The sequence below is a fragment of the Oryctolagus cuniculus genome, chromosome 15 (genome assembly GCF_051225735.1).
Source record: "Oryctolagus cuniculus isolate XC-2025 breed Fujian yellow rabbit chromosome 15, ASM5122573v1, whole genome shotgun sequence".
Classification (NCBI taxonomy): Eukaryota; Metazoa; Chordata; class Mammalia; order Lagomorpha; family Leporidae; genus Oryctolagus; species Oryctolagus cuniculus.
In genome coordinates, this window is record NC_142881.1 from 34,916,440 (window position 1) to 34,924,018 (window position 7,579).

Here is a 7,579-nt window from a genome sequence, read left to right on the forward strand (position 1 = left end):
GTTTATGCTAGTGCTATACCTGCTATACCTGTGGTCAGCATATGATTTCTCAGCTCCTGGGGCCCTTGCACCCATGGGGTAAACCTGGATTGGCTTCTGGGTTTCTGATTTGACCTGTCTCAGCCTTTGCTGTCACTGGAATTTGGGGGAGTAAACAAAGATACAGGAAATGATACTCTAAGTCTGTTTACTCTTTCTCTTTTTCTCTCTATCTCTCTTTCTGCCTTCCAATAAAGAAAAATAAAGTTTTAAAAGTTATATTAAAATGTATTTAAAGCAACTATCCAGACCAAATTGAACACAAAATCTCAAATTCTCTTCTGTGATTTGTGAGCTCTTTGACCCTGGCCAAGTCCTCTGTTGTCTATGAGTCTTTATTCATTTGAAAAACAAAAATTAATATTCTCTGCTTTCTCGAGTTTTCCTTTTAAAATTTAATCATGGAAATCATGCCACTTGATTTACCTAGTGACTTGGTAATTGCTTTTGTTCAATATGTATGGTTTATGGTTACTTTCTCATGTTTAGTTATCTATAATATTAGTAGAGTATTTAAATATTTGAAGAGCTGCCATCATTGAGTACTAAGTGTTTAATTTTTGACATAGCTATAAGACACATTAACATATATATTGTATATGCATATATAATACATTGATATGCAAGTCCTAGCATACTGTGATTTCTTTAGTCATAAATTCTCCACTGGTCATTATAACACAGACATAGAATTTGGCATGATTTTGTTGTATGATAATTAATTCTGTATCATGACTGCACATTGAAACCCTTGTTTGTTTGTTTTTTTTCAATTACCAATACATTTGCACAACCTAATATAATGAAATTACAATTTCCCGAGTGGGCACAGGAAACAAATTGATGGGACTAAATAATATGTTGTTTTCATCTCTGTCATGGAGGCAAAGTCCACTCAGAAGAGAGGATAAAGTGCATCGTTGCTTGACCCATCAGAGAAGCATATTAGCAACAGTGGTATAAAAGCCTGTGTTTTCCAGCTCACAGGATCCCAGGAAGAAGAGAATGGATCCAGTTGTGGCCCTGGTGTTGGGGCTCTGCTGTTTACTTCTCCTTTCACTCTGCAAGCAGAATTCCGGGAGGCGGAAGGTCCCTCCTGGCCCCACTCCTTTCCCCATCATTGGAAATACTCTCCAGATAGATGCTAAGGACATCAGCAAATCCCTAACTAAGGTAAGTATTCATTATGCTCCCCCTGTGGCATGCTAAGGGTAAACAGATAGACTCTTTTTAAAATAAAATCTATTCTTGGATGCACAATCTTAAAATAGATGATTACATATCAAAATGCTCCCTGTAAGCTTTGATGCTTCTTCTAACAATTTCAGGAGTTGAGTAAAGAAATATTTAGGTCCTGCAGGTAGAATCAAAATAACTAAGTGACAAAAATCAGGAGTATGCTCACCTTCTTTGATTTCAGCCATTTGCCTGAACATCAGTGATAAGTGAAGAGCTTCTGATAGAAATTTCATTCAGGAAATCATCTATTGTATTATACATGTGGTTTCTTTTTTCAGAATATCCATGAATCTTAAACTTCTCGGCAGATTCAATAAAAACTGGTATCACTATGGATTCTGGAGTAGTCTAGGTGAATGAAAGAAAGAAGTAAACTTTCAGTGGCCAACTGGTGGCATCATAATTCTTTTAGATTCTGAGAAACCCTGCTGTGTGGCCCAGAATGCACAGGATGGAAGAAACTGCTCCTCCCTGCGATGCTGCATGCCATGTCCTGGTCCTTCCTCTGGTGCTGCTGTTGCTTCTTCTTCTTCCTCTTCTTCTTCTTCTTTTCCTTCTCCTTCTCTTCTTTCTCCTCCTCCTCCTGATGCTCCTCCTACTTTTCACACCACCATTTCCCTTGTCACCCCTCCCTCCTCCTCCTCCTCCTCCTCCTCCTTTTCTTCCATTTCCTCTTCTTCTCCTCCTCTGTCGTGTTCTATTCTCCTCCTCATTCTTATTCTACTTCTTCAAGATTTATTTGATTTACTCAAAAGACAGAGTGACAGAAACATTGGACAGCAAAGCAAGAGATCTGGCCAGCGTTGCAGCAAAGCCACTTGAGCCTCCTATTGTGATGCCAGCTTCTTTATTTATAAAGTAGTGCAAATAAACTTGTTCAGTGTATTATTTGAGAATTAAATTTAAACTGCATACCAACTACCTCTGCCAGTGTATGGTGCAATATAGGTCATTCAGGAGTGGAGGCATAATAGTCACTATCATATTTAGTTATAAATAAAAATATTTGAATCCAAGTCAGAATAAAGAGATTACATAGACAATGCTAATTTCCATCTGAATCAGACACACTCTGTGGCTGAAATGTACTTTCTTTGGTGATATTTGTTTCCCTTCCATTTCTCAAAACTCTATGGCCCCATGTTCACTGTGTATCTGGGCATGAAGCCCACTGTGGTGCTACATGGATATGAGGCAGTGAAGGAGACCCTGGTTGATCTTGGAGAGGAGTTTGCTGGAAGAGGCAGTGTGCCTATACTTGATAAAGTTAATAAGGGACTTGGTAAGTGTGTGTGTGCGTGTGTGTGTGTGTGAGTGTGTGTGTAACAGTGGTAATAGGGTGGAAAGGATGGAAAACAGAGACTTAAAAAGCTCCACAGAACAGCTTGGCCATCTGTGTGGCTGCCTCATGTCAGCTTCTTCCTACTTGCTGGGATCTCCCTCCCTCCTAGTTTCTATTTCTCATTCTGGCAGGAATCGTTTTCAGCAATGCAAAAACATGGAAGGAGATGTGACGCTTCTCGCTCATGACCCTGCGGAATTTCGGGATGGGGAAGAGGAGCATTGAGGACCGAGTTCAAGAGGAGGCCCGCTGCCTGGTGGAGGAGCTGAGAAAAACCAATGGTGGGTGACCCTTACCCCACATCACTGACCTCACACTGCACCCTTAATATGCTGCCCTGGGAAACCTTGCAAGGTGGGTATAGCCTTCATCCTGAGGCCTGGTTGCTGCTCCCATGGTGGGAGGGGAGGTTTGGAGCAGAGAAGTGGGGAGTTTGTGCGGATCTGTGTTGTGTGTTCAGCATGGTTCTGAGTCTATTGTGGTTAGAAAAATAAACTTAATACTCTTCTGTCCCAAGCGGTTTCTATAATTTTTTTAAAAATTTTTTGACAGCAGAGTTAGACAGAGAGAGAGAGACAGAAAGTTCTTCCCTTTCTGTTGGTTCACCCCCCAAATTGCTGCCACAGCTGGCATGCTGCACAACTCTGAAGCCAGGAGCCAGGTGCTTCCTTTGGTCTCCCATGAGGGTTTATGGCCCAAACACTTGGACCATCATCTAGTGCCTTCCTGAGCCACAGCAGAGAGCTGGACTGGAAGAGCAGCAACCGGTACAGAATACAATGCCCCAACTGGGACTAGAACCCAGGGTGCTGGTGCCACAGGCAGAGGATTAGCCTAGTGAGCTGCAGTGCCAGCCAGTTTCTATAATTTGCAATCAGAAATCATGACTATAGTTTTTGAATGCAATTTCTGAAAGTATTGAAGAGCAATATTTTCCCCATAGACTGAATGCTGCTACCTATCGCAGAACATTTCATGGTGGAAACTTGGCAAATGCATATGGTGGCAATGACCCATCAGCCTCTTAAGGGACAAGAACCGCCCCTCGTGGGCGTTCACATCTGCATGCTCAGCTTCAGTGACATGTCTGAGGTTCCCCAGGCCCGTGCTTAGTGCTGGACACCAGTGGTGCTACGTGTAGATTGTCTCCCCAGGCAATACCTAACAAAGTTCTTGTCACTTACTATGCTCTGCCATCCATATTTTTCTAAATTGCTGCCCCTTGTTGTGTCTACTTCCTTTATTGATTTAAATTTTGAGTAAATATATCCTGTAACATAATACACGTACACTCTACCATAAAATGATTTATTTAACAAGATTTCCACAGTTAAAATAGCTCTTAATTTCATTTTCCAAAGTAGAGAGTGTTTCTTTTCTACTTTGCTTTTCTCCTTCTGTTCTTTAGGATTTGAGTCAGAAATTGCGATTATAATTTTTCTACCACCACAAAGTCTACTACTCCATGATGTGTTGTTCACAATGTGCCTGATTATGAGCTCAGATAAAAATTGCCTTGTCTTATAATGCTCACTTCTAAGCAAAGTAAAAAATTAAAATTAGGTGTTTTATAAATAACACATACGTACACACACAAATACCCAGGTCTCAAGGTTTTCCAAATGATCCTCTACCTCACTGAGGTAAAATAAAATTTCATCTAAAAACTTAGATTTCTGTACACGTTAAAAAGTTTTAAAAAGTGTGATATAGAAACAACTAAATCAGGTCTCCTAATGTCCTATACTCCACCATGTATTGTGAATACCTCAATTCCAGACACACTTATTGGGGCGTACAGAGTGTATATAGCTATTTATTTGGGAGAAATTTTCATATAATGCTTGTTGATAACTTGATTATAACATTTGCATTGTACAGATCTCCCAGCTAAAATGAACACCTCTCTTGTGTTTTCATTTCTTTACCTGTAAAATAATGGCTTAACTTATGGGTAAATTTTAAATTTTATTAAAAAATCTTTTTTTATTTGTTAGCATTGTATGGAACAAAATGTTAGAATCTACTAAAAGGCAGCTTTGTTCAAGTATGTTAAATATGGAAAGCAATTAGAGATATTGGTTATTCCTTTCTTAAGAATTGATTTGTTGTTTTTCTTTAATGTTGAAACTCATTTTAAAAAGACTCCAATTTTTTTTATTTTTGGCTTCCTTTTTCTGAGACGTATGCTTGAAATAAAAAAAAAATTAAAATTGTCACTTTACTCCTTTGAGTAAACAAATCCAACTGAAACTTATTTTTCCTTATTTATTTTTCAAAGTTTTCCTTTAAAGTTAAAGTCAAACATATAGATAAACACACAGAAAGAGCTCAGAGAGAGAGAGAGAGAGAGAGATATCTCTCATCTACTAGTTCACTCCCCAGATTCCCACATAGCCAGGCCTTTAATGGAGCCAGAAGTGGGGTACTCAATTAGATCTCCCACTTGAGTGGCATGAACTCAGCTATTTGAACCATCACTTAATCTTTCCAAGAGTCTGAATTGTCAGGAAGTAGAGTTAGGAGTGGGGCCTAGTATTGAACCCAGCACTCTATCTGGAATGCATTTCGTCTTCAATTGTATCATAAGCATTAGACCAATAGCTTGCTTCTACTGTTCATTTTTTAGTTTTTTTTCTCATAGTATATGTATGCTTTGACATTTTTTCTTTAAAATACATGAATTTACCCATAAGCTATCTCTTAATTTCTTCCCTACTGGTTCAACACATCATTTTTCATTATTTGTGACTATTCATTATTTTATCTTTAAGAAGTTTCCTGACCCACACTATTTTCTGTGTACTATTTCAGTGCCTATTGTCTACAGACATTGCATAGGTAACTGATTCTAGTTTGAAAACTTGAATTATTAATTTTAAACAGTTTTCATTTTCCTTCTCAAATAGCAGATCTCTTGTGATAAAAATGTGAACATAAAAACATTAAATGTGAATTGAGTATTAGAGAAATATCATTATTTAGCCAGCTGGGATGTAATGGTCAACTTAGGCTTACAGTAAAGCGATGTTTGATTTTATGTGTGCCATTTTTTTTTCTGTCACCGGAATTTGTAGGCAATTTGTAGGACAAAAATAATGTGCTTTATTTGTATATTTTAATGGTGTTTTAAAATTGTTTTCAATCCTTCAGCCTCACCCTGTGATCCCACCTTTATCCTGGGCTGTGCTCCCTGCAATGTGATCTGCTCCATTATTTTCCATAATCGCTTTGATTATAAAGATGAGAAGTTTCTTAAACTGATGGAAAAATTAAATAAAAATGCTAGGCTTCTGAGCTCTCCATGGTTGCAGGTGAGAATGAGATCTTTTGTTCCTGAGAAACCATTTATGTTCCTTTATCTGACAGGTGGAAAGATCTACATGAACCAAGATGTGAAGAGAAAGTTCATAGTGCACAATCCCAGTAGAGCTGATGTCACAGAACACTGTGAAAGATGATGGAAACTTTTGGCCAGCGCTGTGGCTCAATAGGCTAATCCTCCACCTTACGGCACTGGCACATGGGGTTCTAGTCTGGGTCGGGGCCCGGATTCTGTCCCGTTGCCCCTCTTCCTGTCCAGCTCTCTGCTATGGCCCGGGAGTGCAGTGGAGGATGGCCCAAGTGCTTGGACCCTGCACCCCATGGGAGACCAGGAAAAGCACCTGGCTCCTGCCTTTGATCGGCACAGTGTGCCGGTCGCAGTGTGCTGGCGGCAGCGGCCATTGGAGGATGAACCAACTGCAAAAGGAAGAACTTTCTCTCTGTCTCTCTCTCTCACTGTCACAAGAAAATGAGTGTCCAAATACTGGGCTAGTGTTTGTGTTCATTATCTTCTTGTCCAGTGATTTTTCCACTAAACTCCAAGCCCTATTTCTATAAAGGCGCTTTGATGACTGGACAAAGAATGTCTTTGTCAATGAATGTATATCCACGCCCTTTTATTCTTAAAATATTTATTTATTTGAAAGTCAGGATCAAAGAAAAAGTGAGTAAGAGAAAGAGAGAGAGAGAGAGAGAGAGAGAGAGAGAAGATCTTCCATCTGCTGGTTCACCTTCTGAATGCCCAAAAAACCAGGGTTAGGCAAGGCAGCTGCGAGGAACCAGGAATATAAGTGCTTGAGCCATCACAGATTGCCGCTCAGGCCCAGTGGCAGGAAGTGGAGTAGTTAAGAATTAACGGAGTTGGCTGGCGCCACGGCTCAATAGGCTAGTCCTCCACCTAGTGGCACCGGCACACCGGGTTATAATCCCGGTCGGGGCGCTGGATTCTGTCCCGGTTGCCTCTGTTCCAGGCCAGCTCTCTGCTGTGGCCAGGGGGTGCAGTGGAGGATGGCCCAGGTGCTTGGGCCCTGCACCCCATGGGAGACCAGGAGAAGCACCTGGCTCCTGCCTTCCAATCAGCAGGCAGCCGCGGCGGCCCTTGGAGGGTGAACCGACGGCAAAAGGAAGACCTTTCTCTCTGTCTCTCTCTCTCACTATCCACTCTGCCTGTCAAAAAAAAAAAAAAAAAAAAAGGAAGTGAACCAAGAATTAACGGAGCACACAATGTGGGATGCTGGCATTCACTGCAGTGGGTTTACCTGCTGGATGACAATGCTCTGATTTCCTATTATATTTCAATTTTGTAGCAAAGCATTTATGTAAAAAAATAAAATTCATATAAAGAAGATTTTACACTATAAAAATTATATAGGAGTCTGGGAAATGACTTTCATCTTTAATTTTCTTGTCAGACTACTCTCCTTCAATATGTCTATAAGCATACAGAACTACCACACATTTACAGTAGAAGTTTTCCCATGATGATGGACACCATATTTTTATTTATTTATATATTTATTTTCTTTTTTTGATAGGCAGAGTGGACAGTGAGAGAGAGAGACAGAAAGAAAGGTCTTCCTTTGCCGTTGGTTCACCCTCCAATGGCCGCCGCGGCCGGCGCGCTGCGGCCGGCGC

The 7,579-nt window shown here is 40.4% G+C and overlaps 1 pseudogene; it reads left to right on the forward strand.

The window, feature by feature from the left end:
* The first annotated feature begins 1,044 nt into the window (after positions 1 to 1,044).
* Positions 1,045 to 7,145, forward strand: LOC149121958 (cytochrome P450 2C5-like; annotated as a pseudogene).
* Positions 7,146 to 7,579: the final 434 nt, after the last annotated feature.